At 38.1% G+C, this 13,725-nt stretch overlaps 1 protein-coding gene across 11 annotated transcripts in view; it reads left to right on the forward strand.

Annotated features, from left to right (window-relative positions):
- The window catches only part of LOC106070840 (plexin-A2-like), a 198,503-nt gene that overhangs the window by 63,800 nt on the left and 120,978 nt on the right, over window positions 1-13,725 (forward strand). The window contains exon 1 of one of the 11 annotated variants that reach the window (XM_056027650.1): window positions 637-1,108. The exons of the other annotated variants lie outside the window; for them this stretch is intronic. The gene's annotated coding sequence lies outside the window, so the exon portion shown is untranslated. Of the gene's footprint in view, window positions 1-636; window positions 1,109-13,725 lie in introns of those variants that run through there. 11 annotated transcript variants of the gene reach the window in all.

Genomic DNA, 13,725 nt, shown 5'->3' on the forward strand with positions numbered 1-13,725 from the left:
TAAAGACCACAGTTGCGGCTTTGTAATCGAACGGCAATGTTCTAATGAAATTCTAAATCCATCATCCTGTATGTATAATGTACGTATATCACGATACACATAGCACACAACAATAACACCTCGCATGCCTTTGTTGCCAATGTTTTATTTATAACCTCATTAGACAAAGAACTAGGCGCTTATTGTTTTATTAGTGGCGTATGGGCACCACAGGGGAGTTGGTGACTAATGACTAACATTCTTTCAAGCTATTTGCTGCCATTGGGAAAAAAAAACACGTTTATTTCAGGCGATTCGATATGAGATGTTAAAGTAATGGGACAAAGAAAGTATCGTGGCGGCCGCGTCCTTGTTGTCACCCATAGAGCACTGAATTGCCCTGTAACAATAACACCCCCCATCCTCCGCTTTACAGACCACGCTGTCGTGAGTAGTCCATCTGTGGTCGTAAGTTGGCGGCCCTTTATTTTACGCCCTCCTCACCCTCCCTCAGTCTTCTCTTGGTCCCACCGCCGCACAGTAACAGCCGCCGCCCTGCGTTGATGGAGCCGAGTGGAGCTTACCACTCGATCGCGTGGAGAGAAAGAGAGAGAGAGAGTAAGCACCGAGGAGTTCGCGAGCGATGAAACAGCAGCACGTGCACGAGTAGCGAGCACGAGAAGACAGAGAGGGAGAGACCAAACAACAACAACCCTTCCTAGTGTGAGTGTTGAAGCAAGACTGTGTGGCTAGTACCCACCCATCTGTCCCTGGCCCTTGCCTGCAAGTACAAACACAACGACCCGTGAATCTTCTTGTCAATTTCATCTTCTCGTGTGTGTGATTCTGATTTTTTATTATTTTTTTAAATTTTAAGACATCGCGTCTTGTCAATCCAAGTGAATCCCACGATTGGGCGATGTCTTGAGGCAAGAGTCTGTCGGTCTGTTGGTTGTGCAGTGAAGACAAAGGCAACACTTCCTGGAATATATCTCAAACATTTTGTCTTTATCCACGTGCTGTGTTTAGTTCACTGCGCATGTTCGAGCCTGTAAGTGAAGTGTGAAGTTATGTTTATCTAGGGATTTACTGGAGCGCTAGGATAATAGTCTTCTGTAGCACTCACAAGGTAATGGCCATCACATTTATAATGCAGGATCTAGATCAATATGGTGTTGTTATGTGTAAACTTAGAGTTGGTACATTTCTGGTTTGTGTGATGTTACGTCTGTTGATTGTTTAGGTTCTGACACTAGATGTTTAGTGACAGTGGTTTCAAGTGTCAGTGGGTTGTCATCGTAATAAATATACATGTCTGTTTGACTGTCTGTCACTTGGTGTATCTTTGTGTCTGTTTGACTGTCTGTCACTTGGTGTATCTTTGTGTCTGTTTGACTGTCTGTCACTTGGTGTATCTTTGTGTCTGTTTGACTGTCTGTCACTTGGTGTATCTTTGTGTCTGTTTGACTGTCTGTCACTTGGTGTATCTTTGTGTATGTTTGACTGTCTGTCACTTGGTGTATCTTTGTGTCTGTTTGACTGTCTGTCACTTGGTGTATCTTTGTGTATGTTTGACTGTCTGTCACTTGGTGTATCTTTGTGTATGTTTGACTGTCTGTCACTTGGTGTATCTTTGTGTCTGTTTGACTGTCTGTCACTTGGTGTATCTTTGTGTATGTTTGACTGTCTGTCACTTGGTGTATCTTTGTGTATGTTTGACTGTCTGTCACTTGGTGTATCTTTGTGTCTGTTTGACTGTCTGTCACTTGGTGTATCTTTGTGTATGTTTGACTGTCTGTCACTTGGTGTATCATAATGTTGTTTGTTGACATTGAAACATAATGTTGTTTGTTGACATTGAAACATAATGTTGTTTGTTGACATTGAAGCAAAATGTTGTTTGTTGACATTGAAACATAATGTTGTTTGTTGACATTGAAACATAATGTTGTTTGTTGACATTGAAACATAGTGTTGTTTGTTGATATTGAAACATAGTGTTGTTTGTTGACATTGAAACATAGTGTTGTTTGTTGATATTGAAGCATAATGTTGTTTGTTGATATTGAAACATAATTTTGTCATGTTATACTTTGAGCTCACCGAATAATGTTGATCTCTTATTTTTCTGTTTGTCTTACACGCAAGTGCCTTCTCTAATTTTTTAAATGTCCTGTTTGCATATGTCAGTGTTGTGAAGGTGAATTCCAGGCGATGAAGGTCAAAGACTTAACCCCATCCCCTCTCCCAACAAAAATGTTAACTTTTATAGTCTACATTAGAATTGGATAACGCTTTTGTAATTAGTGTAACACCGTGACAAGCCAAATGGTAGATCTATATAGCTAACACATTGACCTAACATGATCTGTACATGTTTGATCTATATAGCTAACACATTGACCTAACATGATCTGTACATGTTTGATCTATATAGCTAACACATTGACCTAACATGATCTGTACATGTTTGATCTATATAGCTAACACATTGACCTAACATGATCTGTACATGTTTGATCTATATAGCTAACACATTGACCTAACATGATCTGTACATGTTTGATCTATATAGCTAACACATTGACCTAACATGATCTGTACATGTTTGATCTATATAGCTAACACATTGACCTAACATGATCTGTACATGTTTGATCTATATAGCTAACACATTGACCTAACATGATCTGTACATGTTTGATCTATATAGCTAACACATTGACCTAACATGATCTGTACATGTTTGATCTATATAGCTAACACATTGACCTAACATGATCTGTACATGTTTGATCTATATAGCTAACACATTGACCTAACATGATCTGTACATGTTTGATCTATATAGCTAACACATTGACCTAACATGATCTGTACATGTTTGATCTATATAGCTAACACATTGACCTAACATGATCTGTACATGTTTGATCTATCTAGCTAACACATTGACCTAACATGATCTGTACATGTTTGATCTATCTAGCTAACACATTGACCTAACATGATCTGTACATGTTTGATCTATATAGCTAACACATTGACCTAACATGATCTGTACATGTTTGATCTATATAGCTAACACATTGACCTAACATGATCTGTACATGTTTGATCTATATAGCTAACACATTGACCTAACATGATCTGTACATGTTTGATCTATATAGCTAACACATTGACCTAACATGATATGTACATGTTTGATCTATATAGCTAACACATTGACCTAACATGATCTGTACATGTTTGATCTATATAGCTAACACATTGACCTAACATGATCTGTACATGTTTGATCTATATAGCTAACACATTGACCTAACATGATCTGTACATGTTTGATCTATATAGCTAACACATTGACCTAACATGATCTGTACATGTTTGATCTATATAGCTAACACATTGACCTAACATGATCTGTACATGTTTGATCTATATAGCTAACACATTGACCTAACATGATCTGTACATGTTTGATCTATATAGCTAACACATTGACCTAACATGATCTGTACATGTTTGATCTATATAGCTAACACATTGACCTAACATGATCTGTACATGTTTGATCTATATAGCTAACACATTGACCTAACATGATCTGTACATGTTTGATCTATATAGCTAACACATTGACCTAACATGATCTGTACATGTTTGATCTATATAGCTAACACATTGACATAACATGATCTGTACATGTTTGATCTATATAGCTAACACATTGACCTAACATGATCTGTACATGTTTGATCTATATAGCTAACACATTGACCTAACATGATCTGTACATGTTTGATCTATATAGCTAACACATTGACCTAACATGATCTGTACATGTTTGATCTATATAGCTAACACATTGACCTAACATGATCTGTACATGTTTGATCTATCTAGCTAACACATTGACCTAACATGATCTGTACATGTTTGATCTATCTAGCTAACACATTGACCTAACATGATCTGTACATGTTTGATCTATATAGCTAACACATTGACCTAACATGATCTGTACATGTTTGATCTATATAGCTAACACATTGACCTAACATGATCTGTACATGTTTGATCTATATAGCTAACACATTGACCTAACATGATCTGTACATGTTTGATCTATATAGCTAACTCATTGACCTAACATGATCTGTACATGTTTGATCTATATAGCTAACACATTGACCTAACATGATCTGTACATGTTTGATCTATATAGCTAACACATTGACCTAACATGATATGTACATGTTTGATCTATATAGCTAACACATTGACCTAACATGATCTGTACATGTTTGATCTATATAGCTAACACATTGACCTAACATGATCTGTACATGTTTGATCTATATAGCTAACACATTGACCTAACATGATCTGTACATGTTTGATCTATATAGCTAACACATTGACCTAACATGATCTGTACATGTTTGATCTATATAGCTAACACATTGACCTAACATGATCTGTACATGTTTGATCTATATAGCTAACACATTGACCTAACATGATCTGTACATGTTTGATCTATATAGCTAACACATTGACCTAACATGATCTGTACATGTTTGAGCTTGATATCTGTATATGTGTTTAACTCTTTAAACGTATTGCTCTTATGTTTGTCGTCTCCTCTTTATTAAGTCTGTGTCATACAATAAAGAGATAAAGTCTGTGTAATACAATAAAGAGATAAAGTCTGTGTAATACAATAAAGAGATAAAGTCTGTGTCATACATTAAAGAGTTAAGTCTGTGTCATACAATAGAGAGATAAAGTCTGTGTCATACAATAAAGAGTTAAGTCTGTGTCATACAATAAAGAGATAAAGTCTGTGGCATACAATAAAGAGATAAAGTCTGTGTCATACAATAAAGAAAGTCTGTGTCATACAATAAAGAAAGTCTGTGTCATACAATAAAGAGATAAAGTCTGTGTCATACAATAAAGAGATAAAGTCTGTGTCATACAATAAAGAGATAAAGTCTGTGGCATACAATAAAGAGATAAAGTCTGTGTCATACAATAAAGAGATAAAGTCTGTGGCATACAATAAAGAGATAAAGTCTGTGGCATACAATAAAGAAAGTCTGTGTCATACAATAAAGAAAGTCTGTGTCATACAATAAAGAGATAAAGTCTGTGTCATACAATAAAGAGATAAAGTCTGTGTCATACAATAAAGAGATAAAGTCTGTGTCATACAATAAAGAGATAAAGTCTGTGTCATACAATAAAGAGATAAAGTCTGTGTCATACAATAAAGAGATACAGTCTGTGTCATACAATAAAGAGAAATAAGATTTATTGTAACTGAGTATCGCTGCACTGATAAACTGTGTGTGTGTGTGTGTGTCAATGAGCATCACGTTATTTTAACAGTGTGTCGTCCCAACGTGAATTGTAAGCGGACACATACATGAGTCAGTGCAGCGTGACCTTGGGCTGTGTGTGGACCGGGGCTTGTGCGATAAAAAATTACATAATGTGTGGTCAGATTGCGCTTGCTGATGACCTTATTTTTGACCTCCTCGTGGAGAGATGTACTTGATCTTTCTTTGTCCAGTCTTCATTGTTGAAACATTGACACATGACACTCAAAACATTGACACATGACAATCAACAGAGAAACGGTCAACTATAAATAATGTTTTGTCAAACGTACCAGGTAGTCAAAGATTTTACTTTCTCCTGAACAAGATGTTCACATATTTTAATTTTAGTTATCTCTCTTTCTCAATATCTTCCTTAACCTCACTTTTAATCTCTCACAAACTCTCCACAACTTCTTTCTCAATCCTTCAATCTTTCCCTTAAACTCTCCACCAATATCTCCCTCAATATCTCCCTAAATATCTTCCTCAACCTCTCCATCATCATCTCCCTCAATATCCTCCTCAACTTCTCCCTCCCAATTCAAACAGATGCTGGTTTTATTCCACTCCCACATTAATTGCACTCTCCAATGTGGCACAAAGAAACAAACAAAAAAAGGTCTAATTAGATGAATAACTTCTAGTCAGGGATTAGCTTTCGTCTATGCACTGAAGGTTAACTTCCTATCTCCGAGCCTCACCCCCCCCCCACACACACACACCCCTAGTAGTCCACAAGAGCATCACGTGGGCAGGACACAAACTTGAATGCACCAGCTGAGGCTGACAAAAAAGCTGCTTCGTTTTTCTTTGAAACGTGTGTAAGTGGGCCACAAATCTCATTCATATGCTTAGAGACCTGGGCCTGGACAAGTGTGTGTGTGTGTGTGTGTGCAGAAAAAAAAGGTGGGGGAGGGGGGATAATTTTGTCTTATGAGAAGGCTTTGTGAGTATTAAAAGTAGAGAGGGGGGGGTGAAAACGTGCTTGAAAAAAATCAATAGTAACATGGCGTCTAACGACAAATGTTTATTTTTATCTCAGGGAAATTAGGCGACTGCTAGATTTAACATAGGACTGAAATCTTATAGCACTGACTGGATAGTACTTCTGACACCAGCTGAACTTTGTAAGATGGTGATGTACTTTGAGTTAATGAGTTGAACAATGAAACTCTACAGGAAGTCGTTAACAGGAAAAAAAAATCTTTTTGTGTAATCTACAGATCATGAAATAATTTAGTTCTAAAGTAATAATAATTATGATACAATTCAATATTTAGCTGAAAAATGTTTTCTTTTCTTTCTTTATCATTAAACTTAATGTAGAAAACATACCCCACCTCCTTTTCCCAACTAACCCACACACATTTATGTTTATGCTATGCACAACTTTGTTTTGCTTCTGGCACCTCTTTAATTTCATTCTCGACAAATGTGTGTATGTGTGCATCTCTGAATAAAAAAATAAGCGCTGAGATAGGTCTTCTGGTCTGACCTTCATAACATCTTCAAATTACCTTTATTTTTTAATAAGAATTTAAAATATTTAGATTAACAAAAACAATAAAATTCACAAAACTGTATAAATACTCTCTCCCAAAAGAAACTCGACTGACGGATACACAGATTGGAATGTCTCTAGTGCTGACATCAATGTTCTTTATCTTTCTTAGTCTCTGTTCACTGCGAGTCAGTCCTATCATACTCTGTCACATATCTACGCACTGACAATGTGACGCAATGTAAACCAGAGATTTTGATCCAGATTTAGCGATACTCTAATATTACTGCCAGTGAATGAAAGTTAGCACTAAACAGTCAGCTCTTGCCTTGGACAAAGTTTTTCCACCCCACATTTCCCACAAACCTCCCACACAAAGGCTATTGTAAGGCAAACGGGTGCATCTGTTTATCTCATTGAGGTCTGGCTGTTGACTGTATGGTGGAACACCGCGGACGGGCGAGTTCTCTGTGAAAAAGTCGGGTTACTTTCTAGCTGTGCTGTCGTAGATCTGAAGGGAAGATGTTGTTTTAATGCCTTCCTTATTGCCTGTTGAGTCAATGTGTTTCTCTGGGTGTGACGAAGACAGTTTTTGCGTGTGCTAAATTTAAGTATAGGCCTACTCTATAGTTGTGTTTTATCATATTCCTGACTCTTCCTATAGATAGAACACTCGAGCCTATATAAATCTGCAAGCCTAAAGTCTAGTTAGTCTCTTCACTTTATAACAACGTTGCAAGTGTATACGATACTCAACACTTTAACACTTGTGTTTGTTTCCTACAAAGGCAGCCATAATTACAAATAATAACCATACATATCACCATACTTCAGACGATCAAAATCCTTGTTAGTCTACTTACTTCTATAACAATCACTTGAAAAAGTACAATGTACACTTTGATCCTTTTTTTTTTCCCATCAGAGCTACTTCGCGTTATTCACTGAAACGACCACGTGACTTGTCACTATTACTATCAATATCGGCACGCGCGAGCCCATTCATGCCAGAGTCGCTAACTCTCGTGCAGAGATCCCGGCCTTGCTTTCCCCATTTCCTACTTCCCCCCGGACCCTGGTGCTTTGGTTACCGTGCGTGGACCCGAAGCTGTCGCCTATTTATTTGACTGTCCCACTTGGTCAGTGAGTGCCTGCCACCTTTTAATCCACAAGGCCATAAATCGTTTGTAGCTGTTCATTCGCTTTCTGTCTCGTGCCACTCTGTTCCCACTGACCTGACCCTGGTAGACATTCAATCCATTATGGGCACTCTTTCGCGTTTTCCTAACCTTTTTATGTTCATCTGACTGGCGATCATTCTACATAGTGCACATTGGTAGGCAACATTGTCCAGTAGAAAACAGAAACACTCACACCTATTTGGTGACGTAACAATGCAGGTAGAACTAGAAACGTATTGATGTCGGTAAAGTAAATCGTAAAGTGTATTCGAGGCCTATATACGACAGGTACGTTTATGGTCAGCGGGTTTATTTGGTATTGTTGTGTGTATAGTGTATAGATCAACCACTTTTCTGTACTTCATTCAATGACTTTGTCAGTAGACCTCCAACCTCCAATGCAAATCATTGTGTCCACAACAGGACGTGAAGTCAACCGATTTCTAGCCGAGCCATATCGTAATCCAACTACCCCTTCTTCATTTGTATCGTAAAGTCAATATCTTGACCATCTTTATCACACCTTCAGGTATTACATAACTATGGTCAATTTAAAATTCTATCGTGAATCCGAGTTAAGGCATACTGAAATTTAAACCCAAGTTCTATCGGCTTGAAAACAAAGATTCCTTCTAACTTTCCTGTTTGGCGCTCTGAAACATTCTCATCTCCACCAGACTCTCTTTGCGCTCAGAGATCTATGTTTAAACTACATCCAAGAAAGTAAAAAAAATGGAGCGTCTTAAAAAGTTGCTGTTTATTTCAGCTGATACCTGAGGATGTGATTCTATTGGGCAACCTGCGACTGAACCACTAGATCGCCCGTGCCTCTCTTGATGTTTCATTTCCTGCTCACCTCCATCAGACAATGGTGATAGGTAGCTCAACACTTTCCCTGAGACATACTTGAAGTGATCTACACATTCTTCTTTTTTGGATTTGTTATTTTCGTACTACAATCACATGTACCTTTTTTTCTTCACCATTGATCTTGATCTTGTATAGTAGCATTTTGTCATGACATTTATAGTCCTCGACAATGTTCGACGATATAGCGGCTTTACGGATAACTTGTATCCTTACATAATGATAACTTGTATCATTTACATCATGATAACCTTTATAACATGATACAGTCAGCAGCTGAGTGGTAAAGCGCCTGGCTTCCGAACCGGGGGGAGGGGTCCCGGGTTAGAATCCTGCTGAAGACTGAGTCCACCTAACCTTAATGGGTACCTGACATTAGTTGGGGGAAAAGAAAAGGCGGTTGTTCTGGCGACATGACACACTCGCTAACCGTGGGCCATAGAAACATCTGCCCTATAGATCGCAAGTTGCGAAAGGGGAACTCTATAGTCAGCAGCGGATATGCAGTTGTAGAGTGTCGTATTTTGAGGCCTATAACGCTTCCACTTTAACTGGTCCTCAAACTGAAACTCAAAGAACTTCGCAATGATTGCCTTCTTGATCTCCGACCTTACAATGTGCAGCAGTATATTGATTGCAGAGTGGCTTGATGGATGCCTGGGGAGGTTATTGGCTGCTGAATGTTCTCAGGAATACATTCGGTTGTACTCGAGACCTAGATCCCTCTAGTCAGGACAGAAAATTAGTGCTAGTTGAACAGATAACGCTGATACTTGTACAATGTCTGCTCCACCACAGTAATGGGCAACTCGCAGCCGTATCACAAAATGGCTAGCAACCATACCACGTGAAGTGAGCATGTCACCAAACTCTAATCTTTCTTTCCGAAAGATTGAGTGGCAGATTGACTTGGGTGGCACGCGCCAGTAACTCACCTTTTGTTTCCCTTTGAACTGAACTCTCTTGTGTCTGCTACTATGTCGTTACTTCCCATTCTTTTTGTTGTTTGAAACATTGTGACCTTTAAATAGACACTTTCATGTCTAAGCTTTATCGAAAGTTTAAGAGACAAAACTTCCATGCCTTTGATACTTTAAAGCGACATCTTACAACGTCTCTGCCCTAAGAGGACTACTTAATATTTCCTATATGAAAGAAATAACAGCTATTGGTTTCAAGACGTCACATTGTTGGTTGTCTAGTTCTCTGTGTTCAGCTCACTCACAGGCTGTTCACGTAAGGTCAAGTCAAACTACGCGCACGCATTCATTGAATCAAATATTGTGGTACTTTTGTTTTTACCTGTTAACCACCCCCCACTAAAATGTAATGATCTATTGCTTACACTACGTGGTCATCCACCTTGGCCCCGCGGTAACGCAGGTTTTGGACTCACACGTTGGGTTCATTCAATGAATTGAGACAAGCGTCTGGTGGAGCTATGAACATTCACTATGTATGTATCTAAAATTACATAAGAAAGTCATCTTCGTTTTGTAGCTCTTAAAGAAAAACTATCCCATGGTTTTATGTACTTTAAATAACTGTATCTTTGTTTATGTACATTTAACAACTGTATCACTGTTTATGTACATTTAACAATTGTATCATTGTTTATGTACACTACAGAGCAAGCTTAGTTTGATATACAAAATGGTGTAGACCTAAATATAAATATAACATAGAAAAATATGTTTTTTTGTCTGTGTTTCCAAAGAATTATTGCATATCAACCTGTCTATATGTTTCAATATGTTCAAAAAATAAATAAATAAACACAGTTAATGAATGCGCTAAAAAAAAAAACAGTCTTGTCACTGCACCTAACGACTGGTCAGTGAATCGTCTAGGAGCTCATTAGGCGCATGTCACTTAAAACCTCTTGAACCGTAAAGTTTGCTGACTGAGATTAGTTTAAAGCCCTGACACTAGTTAGTTGCACACCTTCTTACCTGACGTTATTTATTATGTTTGTGTGCGTGTGTGTGCGTGTGACTGGCTGTTGTTCTCACTGACCAGAGTTTCTTTCATTGTCACTCAATTCCGTAACATGTTATGGAAACAAGTGGTATATTACTGCTGACTCTTGTCACAATCCTGTCCCTACTACATTGGTCTTTCGCCATCTTCAGATGCTATTTTTGTTAAATCACTGACCCATCTTCAAATGATAGTCTTATAAATCAATGACTTCACCCATCTTCAAATGATAGTCTTATAAATCACTGACTTCACCCATCTTCAAATGATAGTCTTATAAATCAATGACTTCACCCAACCAACTTTCTTTTGACTTCCTCTTATTCTCCCAATTAATTAATTGGCCATCAGGCATAAAAAAAAATTGCATGACTGTGAGTCGTATCACGTGACCTTGCCATGAAAGCATTTTTTTTTGGGGGGGGGGGGGACTTCATAAGAATTGGGCAATTGATAGAACAATTTTCTAATAATTCTGATTCTAACATCTGAGATTGTTTGGTGTCTGGACACATCTTTTAAAGATCTTTTAAGTTTGTAGCCTGACTGGAAAACCGGAGTGACGGCATCAGTCAAGAGTTTTGAACACCCCTCAAAAACAAAATGTTGCCTCGAGTGTACATTTACCATAAATTAAAACAATTGTTAGGCTACTCAATGTCCCCGTAATGTCCGATTTATTTGTTCAACTCTGTCACAATGACCCCAATTTAAAGTTTTCTACAAAATATTGTCGATGTGACGCTTCAATTGAGACATTTGAGGTAACTGTATTTGTTCGATTTACAGTGTCGCCTTGACATGTAATGTGTAGTCTGTTTAAATGTCTTTAATATTGCAATTCATTCTTTCTATTGCCATTAATATGTGCAGTGTTTCTATCCAGTCTAGAATTACTTCCCTTGAACCCTGGCTTTCTGAAAGTTTGGTGTCCATTGTCTCTCGCTGGATTTTCTTCTTCCTTTAAAACCTAGTTGTTGTTTGAAGGCTATCGGTTTGTCCAGTTTTAATTTGAACATGATGTACAACGATGTATCCATTCGTTAGTACAACCCCTCTCCCCTTTTTTTTAATTAACAAAAGTCCTGAACAGCGTTCACGAGTCCTGGCTTGCTCTGTCATTCTTGGGCCTGAATGACAACTCTGGATTGTAGCGGCTTAAATCGTTCGGACAATGGGGAGAGACCAGCTGGTCAGCATGGAAGGAAATGAGACATGTCTGTGGGGTAATTACAGTGAATGCTGTGGTCCGCGCTGGAAACCGATGATATCCCGATGGCCCGGCTTCAATTTAGAATGGGCCCAGGGACCCCGCTAATCACTGATAATTGTGGAATGATGTGTATCTGGACAATAGGCGGCCCACTGGGCTCAGCGCTGTTAAAACTATCCCCTTTGAGGCTAATGGACAATGCCATCGTTTGATGTGAATCCCATTAGACTGGAGAGAAAAGTACGACCAAATAGTTTCCATTCCTCTAATAGATGTAAATGTTCGTAAACTTTTATATTTTTAAAAATATCTTGATAATTTGTGTGTGAGACCAGTGTGGTTGTACCGTTGTACAAATGTATAGATTGGACAAGCATTACGTCATATAAAACTCTCTTTTTAGACGATTTGAAATGAAAAGATTATATTTTCTTTCCACGTAGAGTGTTTATAAACAAAAATAATTCTCTACTAAATGTAGATGTCTATTTCTGACTGAGCTAAAACAAAACAAAAAGCTTTGTGATGTTTTATTTGCTTCATGCGACATTGGATCCTTCTCCTAAGAGATGTCGTCCAAATCTAGGGTCTAACAATTACAAGCGATGTAGAGACGTCGCTTTTTTTAGTTTTGTTACGAGTTCCCCTGAAGTCATAAATAAATAGAAATATTTGCAAGGCATTCATAGTGCATTGTTTTTGATGTACGGAGGTGGAAGTCAAGGGAATTGTGTTGTCTGTAGATTCGTAAAACTAATGACCACGCGTTTTGTTTCGGGTGAACTCCCAGAATCCATCGCGTTTTTTCATCATTAAAGATTGTCATAATACAAATAGCGAATAAAAATAGTCTCTTGAGCCAGTCTGATTATTTCTCTCTGTAATTATTGATTAGTAATAAGTTCATGCTAGTCAATTCTCCACTGTAAACTATAATCTATAAAACCTTTCTACCAGAAGATATGCAAACAGTTGTAAACTGTGGTCTAGTGCTATGATTTCCACAGTTAGAAAATGGTTCTTGATTAAACTTTATACAGCCAAAACAACTCAACTATTCTTTCGCCTTTTTTTTTCTAAGTCTCTTCCTCTCCCTTCCCTTTAGTCCAAGAACTTGGCCAGCTCTCTCGTGTCCAACTAAGTAATTATGTATACACTCTATTGATTTGTGGTTCTTTTTTTTTTTTGTCCCCCCGACGTCCAGCTCGTGAAACTGCCGAGAGAGTAATCGATGCTCCCTCTTTTGGTCTTTCAACTTCATTTTCAGACCGTTCCGGCCCCCTAGCATGGAGCCAAGTCTCGCCCGACCCGAGAGAGTTCCTAGGAAATTGTTTTACTTAGCACATCCTATTGAACAGAACCAGATTGAACATCGGGGCAGGTGTGAGCAGGGGCGATACCTGGCATTTCTCTCTTCATATCTCTGTTTGAATCCAAGAATACACAGCGTTCAATTACTGGCTGGAATGTTTCATGTTGGGGGCTGCTTTCATTCTCTTTGTATAGCAGGTGTGAAAGCTGTGTTTCTAGGTAAAATTTAAACACAGAATAACCTAGACAATACAATGAGGCGAAGCTGTTTTTTTTTTTTTTTTTGTTTGAAGTAATGGT

Source organism: Biomphalaria glabrata, chromosome 4 (genome assembly GCF_947242115.1).
Source record: "Biomphalaria glabrata chromosome 4, xgBioGlab47.1, whole genome shotgun sequence".
In the NCBI taxonomy this organism is placed as follows: domain Eukaryota; kingdom Metazoa; phylum Mollusca; class Gastropoda; family Planorbidae; genus Biomphalaria; species Biomphalaria glabrata.